Genomic DNA, 13,335 nt, shown 5'->3' on the forward strand with positions numbered 1-13,335 from the left:
TTTTGTTTGTTGAGGCGTGTGAGCTCTTTATATATTCTGGACGTCAGGCCTTTATCAGATCTGTCATTTTCAAATATATTCTCCGATACTGTAGGGTTCCTTTTTGTTCTATTGATGGTGTCTTTTGCTGTACAGAAGCTTTTCAGCTTAATATAGTCCCACTTCTTCATTTTTGCTGTTGTTTTCCTTGCCCGGGGAGATATGTTCAAGAAGAGGTCACTCATGCTTATGTCTAAGAGGTTTTTGCCTAAGTTTTCTTCCAAGAGTTTAATGGTTTCATGGCTTACATTCAGGTCTTTGATCCATTTTGAGTTTACTTTTGTATATGGGGTTAGACAATGGTCCAGTTTCATTCTCCTACATGTAGCTGTCCAGTTTTGCCAGCACCATCTGTTGAAGAGACTGTCATTTCCCCATTGTATGTCCATGGCTCCTTTATCAAATATTAATTGACCATATATGTCTGGGTTAATGTCTGGATTCTCTAGTCTGTTCCATTGGTCTGTGGCTCTGCTCTTGTGCCAGTACCAAATTGTCTTGATTACTATGACTTTATAATAGAGCTTGAAGTTGGGGAGTGAGATCCCCCCTACTTTATTCTTCTTTCTCAGGATTGCTTTGGCTATTCAGGGTCTTTGGTGTTTCCATATGAATTTTTGAATTATTTGTTCCAGTTCATTGAAGAATGTTGCTGGTAGTTTCATAGGGATTGCATCAAATCTGTATATTGCTTAGGGCAGGATGGCCATTTTGATGATATTAATTCTTCCTAGCCACAAGTATATACGTTTGCATCTACGTTTCCATCTGTTAGTGTCCCGTTTAATTTCTCTTAAGAGTGACTTGTAGTTTTCAGAGTATAGTTTATTCCTAGGTATTTTATTTTTTTTTGATGCAGTTGTGAATGGAGTTGTTTTCCTGATTTCTCTTTCTGTTGGTTCATTGTTAGTGTACAGGAAAGCCACAGATTTCTGTGTGTTGATTTTGTATCCTCTGAGATCGGGAACTAGACAGGGATGCCCACTCTCCCCACTGTTATTTAACATAGTACAGGCAGTCGTAGCCACAGCAATCAGAAAAAACAAAAAAATACAAGGAATCCAGATTGGTAAAGAAAAAGTTAAACTGTCACTATTTGCAGATGACATGATACTGTACATAAAAAACCCTAAAGACTCTACCCCAAAACGACTAGAACTGATATCAGAATACAGCAAAGTTGCAGGATACAAAATCAACATTATACTACTCAATCACTACATCGGTGATACAGTAACCCAGAGCGACATGATGTAGGGAACACAGGTCCTGAGCCACAGAGACAAGGACCTAATCACAGGAACCTTCTCTTGACCCCCAGATTATCTGATCCCTTGGAAAGACCAGTGCACCCACACCTTTTCTTCCCTCCCACCTTCCTGCCCTTTCTCTCCCATAAGTAGGAATCTTTGCTCCTTTTCTCTTTAGAAGACAGTTTCTAGTTCCCCAGTGCTCAGAGAATATCACTGACACACATCTCTTGACATCCTGGCCACTTTTGGGGAACATACGGTTTCAAGATGTTTCCTTTTTCATTTGTGCTTCATGGCTCAGGTGCCTTCCTCCCTGGAACTCTGCTGCCAGAGGTTCAAGTGATGACAGCCAAGAAGCAGGCCAGTATATTCAAGAACAGCAGACAACTGAATTGGCTGTCTCCTCACTCACTCTCTGACTGACTGGCCTGGGCCGTGCTTAAGTACAGTACACCAGTAGGGCCATTATGACGTAAGTCAGACAGGGTTCCATCGCGTTCTGACACGTGCATCGGAGCAGACCACTGATGAGGGGGGGGATCCCTTTTACCCAATACAAACTCTACCATCAACTTGAATTTTTATCTTGCACTTCATATCAAAACTTGAGAACCAATAATGTGGATTAAACAAAAGACAATTACTGTATGTATCTAGGGTAACCACATTACTAAATCTCCCCCAGTGTGAGGATAAGGCATTCCCTGAGAGAAATAGGCTTAGACCCATGCCTGCCCTATAGAACATGGTTAAGTGTCCTATCTTAGCAGTACCATATAACTTATGTACACATGTAAGTTATATGTGAGGTGTATGTGTATATTGGGTTTGCAAACACCTTGTGATTCCATACAGCCCCAACATTTATTGAATTTTCCCCACTGTAGGGGACAGGCATTTCAACAACCCATTGTCTCTTGCAACTCTTTCCCCCGTCACTTCCCCAGAGCCTTCAGGGAAAGAGGAAGCCACTGGCTTTACATCCCATGGCCCTCATTATGAATCCTGTGCTTGTCGAGCATGAACGCTTCATTCCCTGGCATCTGTTCTAGGCCCCAGTCTCCTGGAAATGAAAGGGCTGTGCACAGGGTTTGAACTCCAGTTAGCTCCATTCTACTTCCAACTTCCCACTGACTGCCTCCTCCCTGAGGGGCAGTATGTATTTGCTGCTCTAGAGCCAGGCCATGATCCAGCCAGCTTCAGCCTTCTTTACCTCCAGTAGGTTCTGCCTCACGCTGTTCCCCCCACATGGGCTCGGCCTCTTGGCAGCCGCTAAACGGTAGGCACATTTCCCAAGATATTCTCAGCCTTGTCAGCTTTTGGAAAAACCCAAGCCCAAAATTAGATCTTTTACACATACCAAGTTGGTAAAAATTAGATCAACCTATACAAATGATAGTAAGGATATGGGTAAAAAAGAGAACCTTTATGACATAAAATGAAGTATTGACCTATGTAGCTGTTCTGGAGAACAATTAGCCTACATTGTATGAAATTAATGCGTATATCACCTATGAGCCATGATACGGAGTGGTATAAGAGGGCAGATGTTTCCTATCAGCACCTCGTGCTCTTCAGTTTCTTTGATTATTCCCTTTCCCAGAATGAGGTTCATTTTCTATAGATGTGCAGAAGCATCACATGGTGAAATAGCATAGGTTTTGTAGTCAGATAGCTTTGGGTACGATTCCTGTCCCTGCCTCTTAGGATGTGTGAAATTGAGTAAATTACTTCATTTCACTGAACTCTCGTTTCCCTTATTTGGCAGTACTCTTAGAGGACTGACATGGAATAATGTAGGGTGTGTTTAAGACATGTTTAAGTGTCAGCACGAAGATCTTGCACAAGCCCACTCTGCATGCAAGTTAACACAACTGCATAAGATCACAACCTCCTTATTTCTCTTCTAACAACCTTGGGATATCAAAACCGCCTCTTTACTTCCAGCTCTGACACAGGCTCAATCCTTATCTTTGATATATTCTGGCCTTTTTATTTTTCTATCTTTTCTCCTTTAGTACGCTAAGTTCTCACTTAAGCTACTTTCCTTGGCATTTTGCGTCCTTGTGCTTTTTCCCAGCATTTCTTTCTCCCTTCTCTCTACACCAGAGGCCAGCAATTTCTTTTTTCTGTAAGAGGCCAAATAGCAAATAGGTTAGGCATTGTGGGTCGTATGGTCTCTGTTGCAACTATTCAACTCTGCCATTATTATGGGAAAGCAGCCATAAATAATATCTAAACGAATGAGTGTGGCTGTGTTTCAAAGTTCATATATAAAATGTTACATATAAAAATAGGCAACAGGACAGATTAATCTTGTAGGCTCTAGTTTGCTGACCCTTGATTTATGCTATTAAATCCCAGCCAGTTTTATTTCCTTTGTAGATTCTGAAGAGCAACATTATTACCTATGACAACTGACCTCTTAGAATATGGAAGATTCCAGCCCCTCTGTATCTGTAGATAGCAATCCTAGATGTTAGACAAGAACTTTTCTTACTCAAATTGTTTACCAAACTTAATAAAAATACAACAAACCAGGTAACCCACAAGGCCTGCTCCCTTCTCTCTTTTCAGGACCAGTGTGCTGAGTATTGGGGGAAAAAAATGCAAAATTGGAAACTCAGCTGTACTCGGGAGAGAGATCCTGTACATGATGCTGACGGAAAAACATGTAAGAATAAGTGCCTCATGTGTCAACAGATACTATAAGTACCTCTTTCAACTGGCAAGTCTAAAAGATAGCTACACGGTACTCCTGAATGAACGGCTATTTCTCATCTGCTTGTGGCTCCCTCCATGAATATTATTCTTTTTGTTAATTCCCAAATATTGTCTCTTTCTCTTACATCCCCTAAGTTAAAATGAACCCTAGCAAGGACAGTTAATAAGTGGTTGATTCCTACTCTATTGTCTATCATATTGCTGTGACCTGTAAGTGCTAGATAGTAGATAATTGCTCTTTATGCCTTGAACAAATCCTAGGGAGAGTTGAAGATGATCATTTGGAATAGTTGACCAGAATAGTTTTAGAGGGTTGCTTTTGTCAACTGTATGGGACACATTTATTGTATAATCTGGGGTGTGTTCCTTCAATTCATTTTCCCTTGGTGAATGGTGTTCAATTGGAGTGCTTTATGATCCAACTCAACCACTCTTGATTTGCGTTACTGGGACAAGTAACAACCACTGTTGGTGTCATCTGTATATAGAGGTAGTTTCCTAGGTGACCTTGATGAGTACTCACAGTTCTAAAATTTGATGCATATATCACAATGCTATTAATGGTGGCATTTAATTCACGTGCATTGAGTAAGCATTTAATGCTTCTCCACAAACACGCACACACTCATCACCTCTCTCCTTGTAAAAACCTACAATCTAGTAGTAGTATAGCTCATGTGAGAAAATCTAACCAATCCAAGTGCTGCATTTTACACATGTGAGAAACTGAAGTTTTTTTTTCAGTTCAAGGTCTCATGAAGGAGTGAACTTCCGAGCGAACCTAGAATCCAGTTATGAATGCTAGCCTGGTATTCATTCACGTTATAAAAAATTCTTTAATAGAAGTAAGATAGCACAGTAGGGCAGTGCTAGGCTTTTAACATCACATGGCTATGTCAGCTCCATGTTTTTGGACAGGTTTTTTCACTTCCCTAGACTTCAGTCTCCTCATTTTTATAATGAGGGTAGGGGCAACAATAATCGTGTTAGCCACATTTTGTTTCTCTTGAAACAGAGCATGGAGCCGGTAGCTTCAGAGGAGGGGCTGGGCCCACTGCCTCCTTCCAGTGTGGAGCACATCAGTATCCACTCAGGAACCCCTTCAGTTGAGCCCTTCCAAATGTGCCCCCGTGCAGCCATGCCATGAGGGCCCTGACACCAGACACCCTGACTCACACACTCCAGCCTTCAGTAAGCTAGCCCAAACTACCAGGCGCACACAGTCTACCTAGGGACCTTCCTTACCCAAGGCCGATCCTTCAAGACTGGGAGACGTAGCTCTTTCTCCTAACTGATAAAGTCAAGCACAGAAAGTCAAACGAAATGAGGAGACAGAGGGATATACTTAAACAAAACAACATGACAAAACTAAGGAAAAGAACCAAATGAAACAAGAGTTAAGCAATCTATCAGACAAAGGTTCAAGTTAATGATTATGAAGAAACTCACCAGACTTGAGAGAAGAGTGGAGGAACTCAGTGACAACCTCTACAGAGAGAGAGAAAATCGAAAACAAACCAATCAGAGATGAAGAATGCAACAAGCACAATAAAAAAATGACAAATACATGAGCGGGAATCAGCAGCAGACTGGAGGGTCCCGAAGAGCAGGTCAGCACCTTGGAAGGCAGTGATAGGAAGTACTCAAGCTGAACAGAAATAAGAAAGAAAAAAAGGAAATGAGGATAAGTGAAGAGAGCTTTGGGACAATATCAAACATCTAAACATTTGCATTATAAGAGTCCCATAAGAAAAGAGTAAAAGGAGTAGAAAACTTATTGGAAGAAATAATAGCTGAAAACTTCCCTAAACCAGAGAAAGGAACAGACATCCAGGTGTAGGTAGCAGAGAGAGCCCTAATCAAGCTAACCCCAGGTAGGCCCACACCAGGACACATCATGATTGAAGTATCAAAGATCAGAAAATATGAGAAAATCTTAAAAACAGCAAAAGAAAAGCAACGGGTTACATACAGGGGAAACCCCATAAGACAATTAGCTGATTTCCCAGCAGAAACTCTAGGAGAGTGGCACGATATATTCAAAGTTCTGAAAGAGAAAAACCTACAACCAAGAATACTCCACCCAGCAAGGTTATCATTCAGGATGGAAGGGGAGATAAAGAGCTTCACAGATCAAAATAACTTTAAGAGTTCACCACCACTGAACTGTCCTTACAAGAAATGTTAAAGGGTCTTCTTTAAGAGGAAAACAAGACCCTAACTAGAAGCAAGAAAAATCTGAAAATGAAAATTTCACAGGTAAAAACAAATGTGTATCAGTGATAGTAGATCAGTCCCTTAAAAGCTAGTATGAAGGTCAAGACCAAAGTAATGTAATCAATTACATTTTAAAAGTTAGTTAAGGGAGTCACTAAATAAAAAGGTGTAAAAGAAGGAGGAGGGGGAGTAAAAAATGTATTGTAATAATACATTGGAACTTAAGTAACCATCAACTTACCATTGATTGCTATGTGTGTAGGATATCCTCTAAGAACCCCATTGTAACCACAAGCCAGAAACCTATAATGGATACACAGAAAATGGAAAAACAAATTTAAATGTAACACTTAAGAAAGTCGCAATACACAAGGGGAGAGCAAGAGAAAAAGAGGGTAAGAGAGGAACAAGACAACCGTGAAACATTTGACAAAATGGCAATAACTACATACCTATCAATAAGTACTCTAAATGTAAATGACTAAATGCCCCAATCAAAATACATAGGGTGACCGAGTGGATAAAAAACAAGACCCATCTGTTTGCTGCCAAAAGAGATTAACTTTAAATCTAAATACTGAAACTGAAGGGATGGAAAAAGATATTCCATGAAAATAGGAAAAAGAAAAAAGCTGCAGTAGCTATACTTCTGTCAGACAAGATAGACTTTAAAACAAGGGCTGCAACAAGAGACAAAGAAGCTACATGACATAGTGATTAAGGGCACAATCCAGCAGGAAGCTGTAACAATTATAACTATTTATGCACCCAACAGTGGAGCTCCTGAGTATATGAAGCAAATATTAACAGACATAAAAGGAGAGATTGACAGTAAAATAATAATAGTATAGGACTTTAATGCCCCACTTACATAATGTGGATAGGTCATTCAGACAGAAAACCAATAACTAAACAGTGGATTTGAGTGACAGATGACATGCAACTGTATTCAAATATATTAAGAATGTTACATACAAAAACAGTAGAATATACATTCTTTTCAAGAGCACATGGACAAAAATGTACAATTAAAAAAACACAGAAACAGACTCGTAAACAAAGAGAATGGACATTCGGTTACCGTAGGAGTAAGGGGATGGCTGAAACAGGCGGAGGGGATAAAGCGGTACAAACCTCAAACCATAGAATAATTCAGTCATAGGCTTGGAAGTACAGCATAGGGAATAAAGTTCCTAATATTGTAAAATTTTTATGTGGTGACCAATGGTAACTACACTTATCATGGTTAGCATTTAATAATGTATATAATTGATAAATAACTAAGTCATTTATCTGAAACCAATATAATATAATATTATATATAAGCTGTATGTCAATAAAAAATGTTTGAAAAAGAAGAATTTAGCAAGCTCAAGAAACAGAAAGGATTGCCGTAGAGGAAGTGGGGACAGGGATGAGGGTGAAACAGGTGAAGGGGATAAAGAGGTACAAACTGCTGGTTATAGAAATTAAATAAATCATGGGGAGAGTCAGTATGGTCATACCTTTGTGTGGTGACAGATGGTAACTACACCTATCACGGTGAGCATTTTATAGTGCATATAATTGTTGAATCGTTGCATTGTATACCTGAAACTAACATATATTTATTGTATGTCAACTGTATTTCAATAAAAAAAGAGAAACAAAGGAGGTCATTGTGTCTCAAGATTATTGCATGGGAATTTCAGGAAATGAGTTTGGAAAGATCATATAAGTCTTTTTAGGCCAAGAGAAGAACTTTGAATTTTATTCTTTGTGTGATCAGAGGCCACTGGAGGTTTTTGAGCATAGCCATGACTGTAACTAGAATACCAGCAATCTGAATCATTACGGATACCTTCTTTTCCCAAAGGTACTTGATTAAAAATCCATGACTTTATATTTCTTTGAATCTTCAGGATATATTTTACCACCACTTACCTATTTCTTACATGTGCAAAGGGAGCTCCCTAAAAAGAATATTTATATTTCATATATATATATGCATAACACACACACACATGCATATATATATATTCATGTTACATACAGTCATACACATGCTTGTTTTGGTACCAAGTGAAATATGATCCTAAGATACTTTCTAGATCACCTGCCCTTGAGGAAGGTGATCTAAAAAGTATCTTAGGATCATATTTTGTTTTCCTTTTTAAATCTCTTCCCTTTCTGATAAAGGATTTGTGTCAGTGCTCCTAAGCTTCCATGTGCAGTAAGAATCACCTGTGAGGTTTTATAAAATTCAGATTCACTGACCATCCTGACAGTTTAATTGACATCATCTAGATTGGAACTCAGTAATCTGATTTTTAACAAGGAGTCCAGGTGATTCTGGTGCAGTTGACCCAAGATCCGAATACTGCAAATTGTATACAAAATATTTCTCTTCCAAAGTTTCACTTGGTACCAAAACAAGCATGCGTATGAGTGTATGTAACATGAATATATACATATGCATGTGTGTGTGTTATATGTATATATATATGAAATATGAATATTCTTTTTAGGGAGTTCCCTTTGCACGTGTAAGAAATAGGTAAGGGGTGGTAAAATATATCCTGAAGATTCAAAGAAATATAAAGTCATGGGATTTCAATCAAAATTGGGCTCCATACTTTAAGAAATAATATAATGGGTTGACCTACAAATGAAGGAACTAGAATGGTGAGTTCCTTGTATGTATGGAAGTACAGCATAGGGAATAAAGCTCCTGATATCGTAAAATGTTTGTGTGGTGACCAATGGTAACTACACTTAGCAGGGTGAGGGGTAAGTGTTCCGCTGGAGTTCCAAAACCACAGCTTCTGATGGAAAGTGAGAGAGCTGTGGGAAGCTGGACCTGGAGACCCAAAACTTGCCTTCAAATGTCTGAAGCCTTAATGCCTGGAGGTCATGGATTCAGCAGGCTTGTTCTGTGTTGGCCTGAAAGTGTGAAATAAGACAAAAGGATGGACGTTATAGGGAGATAAATTTGGACACAAATAAAGGAGACTCTGAAATTGCTTGAGTTGATTTCCTTAGAGTATCTACCTGTGATGAGGGATCTTCTTAATAATAACTGAGCTGCCTGTCCATCTTGGGGCTATGCAGAGCGATTCTCTGTGAAGGAAGTGGCTTATTGCCCACACCCTCCGAAGCTCCTTCTGAACCTGAGTATATGTAAACAAGATGACTATTGGCTCTTTTCTCTTCTAGGCAAATAGAAGCAAAGGAAAAAAATAAGCATCCCGGCAACAGATCAAATGGGACTGAAGCAACTCAGGAAAGGTGAGTCATTACCTTAATTTGGCAAGAATGGTCTTCCTGTAAGTCAACACTTATCTATCAAATATATGGAAAGAGGTGTCAGTGTTGCCAACCCGTGATCTTGCCCTTAGTAGGTGGGAAGCCGTCATTCACGTGAATATCACTGGTAACTTGCTCAGTATAGAAATTTAACGCCAAATGGAAAGCTTCCACTCTAACACTTTACAAAGCACTTTAAAAAATAGTAGTTTGTTTAAGTCTCTGAGCCTGCTCGAATACTTTTTCTGACCTTATATTATAGATGGGGAAAATGAGATTCAGCTGCTACAACAAATCACTACCAAAAGTGGGGTTAAAACAGCACAAACTTATTACCATATGTCGCTGGGTTCAGAAGTCCTGAATGGATCTGTGTTGAGACCAAGATGTCAGTAGGGCTGTATTCTTTGGTGGAGGCTCTGGAGGAGGGTCTTCTTGGCCTTTTTCTAACTGCTAGATGCTGCCTGTAATCCTTGGCTTGTGGCTGTCTTTGAAGTCAGCTTGGGGAGATGGAATCGTTTTTATGCTGCATCGTTCTGACACTTATTTTCTTGCCTCCCTCTTTCACTCATAAGAACCATTGTAATTACTTTGGGTCTCCCTAGATGACTTAGGACAATCTCTCCATTTTAGAGTCAGCTGATTAGCCATCTTAATTCCATCTTCAACCTCAATTCCTCCTTGCCATATAAGGCAACATATTTACAGTTTCCAGGAATTTGAATGTGGACATCTTTGTGGGTCATTAAACTGCCTCCAAAGCAAGGTTAAGTGGTTGCCTCACTTGAGTCAAAATCTTCAGATGTTTAAGCCAAATCAAGTAACTCTGTGAAAACAGCCATTTCCTATATAACCTTGCCTTCTTTTCAGGATATATGTGATGAGTTTAGAAGCCAAATGAAAAATGGTCGACTTATCTGCACCTGAGAAAGTGACTCTGTCCATGGTCCAGACTGCAGGACATGTGGCAGTAAGTGCACTATGTGTAAGGAACAGCTGTGAGTAGTTTCCAAAAATGGCCCTTGAATTGTGAGTCTTAAAGTAGTAATAATCATTTCTCATCAGTTTGAGAAAACAACACGTTTTTAAAGCAGATCTAGTAACTGATGAGTGTCTGTTCCCTTTGGTAGCATTGTTTCTTTACACTTTTTTCTTCAAGGGAAAGAGAAGCAGCCGAAAGAAAAAAGAAAGACAAGGAGAACACGGGAAGCACAGGAGAGAAGAACAACGAAAAGCAGGTTTTGACGGGTGCGTGTTTGACAGGTGATACTGAGATCTGGACGGCTGGTCATAAAGTTAATTCATTCAACAGATACTTACGGAGTCTGTTCCAGTCATTGTGGACACAGCGGTAAACAAGAGAGGCCCGGCCTGATGTGATAGAGGCAGCACGCTCTTCAGCGTCCCGAGAGGGACCCTCCTTCAGTCCCCACGTGTCCGTGCGCCCCGTGACGACGGTCAAATTGTCGTTGCTCCGAAGTGAATTTCTTTTCTGAAGTGTTAAAACATATCATCAAGCAATTAGATACCAAAATTAAAAAAAAGAAAGTATCAAAAACTTACCTAGATGATAAGTTCTTGAGTTGGCATTCCATTGCCGCCTTGTGTTCATTTTGGGGCTTTAAAAATAATGTCCAATGCTTTACAACACTAATAGATAGAATATGACGCAGCATAATCTTTTCTAATCCGTCCCTGGACTCCAGTTAAAAAAGTGAATTAGAGAAATTTCCCCAGAAAGGTCTTCCCATAATAAGCCACCTTTTCATTAGGTCCATACTGACCAAAATAGATGAAAAATTAATAATAATTATCATTAAAAAAAATGAATGTGATAAACATTTTGGTAGGTGAACAGCTTTGAGAAAAAACTTTATTGTACAACTCCAAATGATCTCTCCAGGCTAATCTGGATCAAATTTTTTCACTTAAAAAATTCTGTTTTTAGAAATTTCAAACAAAAAAAATACTCTCTATATATGTGTAAGTAAGTCCTTCTTATTTTTCAGGGAACAAAAAGGCAGCTCTATCTTCTTACAAATGTATAGGAATTTTATTCTCTGCCAGGTAAAAGCAAAGAAGACAAGAAGGATAGCCTGGTTGTTAGCAGATTTCTGATCACAATCCAGAATTGATGTTAATTGCTTAATCTCTCTGAGACTTATGTTTTCCCATTTGCAAAAGGGGATAATGAGTGTTTATCTTAGAGGTTTTTAAAAATAACAACCAAAGGAAATCCATTAGAGACACAACACAGTGACTGTTAAAAGACAAACTTGATAAAGAAACTTTTTTTAATTTTCATTCTTGAGGAACAAAGCTGAAAGTGTGTTGACATGTTTGTGTCAGCTAAAAGAGCATCTTTTAGTTCATTCCAGAGCTTTTTATGTGTGGAACAATGATCAAAATTGTAGGGAGACGGATTTGGTGCTCAGCTTAGTGAACATCGTCTAAACATTGTGCAGACTGCCTTAGATGGTAGTAAAATTCTATGGGGGCAAGACAATTATTTGCCTGGGATTCTATGCAGAGGATTCCCACTTCCTAAGCAGATATTGAATTAGGGTGCCTTTAAAACGTATTCATCTCTAAGATGTAATTTTCCCTAGGTTTTTATTTTCCCCTCAAGTGTCTGAGTTTGTATCTAACCAAGCAATTTTATATTCAGTTGTAACGATCAGATTATCATAGTAACATCTTTTTTTTTTTTACTCCTACCTGCAGGATCAGTGCCATGAATTCCGGGACATGGTGAGAAACTGAAAGCTGGTGTGCACTGCAGACTATGATCCTGTTCGAGGTCCATATGACAAGATGCACCCCAACAAGTGTGCCACGTGTCAGAGCATGTTGTACGTGAAGAGGTTTATGGCTTCGTTTGATATGTTGTGCCTGTTTGCAAAAAAACACTTCCTCTTAATCGAAAACTTACGCACTTGACATCACACATTAAAAATAGAACAATTGCTCTTCACTTTAGAAGTTGGCAGTGACTTTCCAAAGCACTTTCAAAGAAATTTTTATTTTGATGATGAAAAACAATGATGTTTGGAGCATCTGGGAAAGAGATCGCAAGCTATTGTACAGTGATAGAATCAGGACATGCAAAGGGGAAGCTTATGAACTAAGGAGCATGGGACAGGCCAGTTCACTTCACAGTGTCTTAGTTCCTCCTGTATATAAAGGACATGATAGCTATACAGGACAGTTTTCGTAGGGATGCAAGGAGATAGCATTTTAAAAAATGTATCCAAGCCTTCACGTCCTATAACTATATAGAAAACAATCAATACTGGAGAGTTTAGTTATAATTTAATAGGAAAAATAAAAAGAAATGAAGCAACTCTCTATATGACAGCCGTAAGTTTGATCAAGGAAAAAAGAAATCGGTCTTATAGGTTCATACAATTTTGTATGACAGTATAATCACTGAATTTACGAAAGTTGATAGCATTGCCAGGAAAGTATTAATGAAAATTCCAATAGTCAGTACTCGTTAGTATAAAGAGCATTTTAGATAATTTTTGGATATGAGAAAATTGTGTTAGATTTGCTAATGTTTAGAATTGGAGAAATACGTGGTTAAACAAATTCAATGGTAACCCTAGAAAAAAATACCCTATGCTTTTTTTATTCTGCAGTGAGCGAGAAGTTAACGAAAGAAAAAAGAATGAAGAAACATCAAGTGCCAAGCCCTCAAACTATGCAAAGGTTATTTCTTAGAAGCTACGAAGATAACTGTTTTACTGCTCATCCTCAGAATCTTGAATGCTACTCCAGTTTTAGGATAATAAAGATGCTAATCTTTTGCTTCAAA

General features: G+C 38.8%; 1 pseudogene; it reads left to right on the forward strand.

The window, feature by feature from the left end:
• The first annotated feature begins 1,197 nt into the window (after positions 1 to 1,197).
• LOC130682463 (serine protease inhibitor Kazal-type 5-like) lies at positions 1,198 to 13,329 on the forward strand (annotated as a pseudogene).
• The last annotated feature ends 6 nt before the right edge of the window (positions 13,330 to 13,335 follow it).

The sequence above is a fragment of the Manis pentadactyla genome, unplaced genomic scaffold (assembly GCF_030020395.1).
Source record: "Manis pentadactyla isolate mManPen7 unplaced genomic scaffold, mManPen7.hap1 scaffold_591, whole genome shotgun sequence".
NCBI classification, from domain to species: Eukaryota; Metazoa; Chordata; class Mammalia; order Pholidota; family Manidae; genus Manis; species Manis pentadactyla.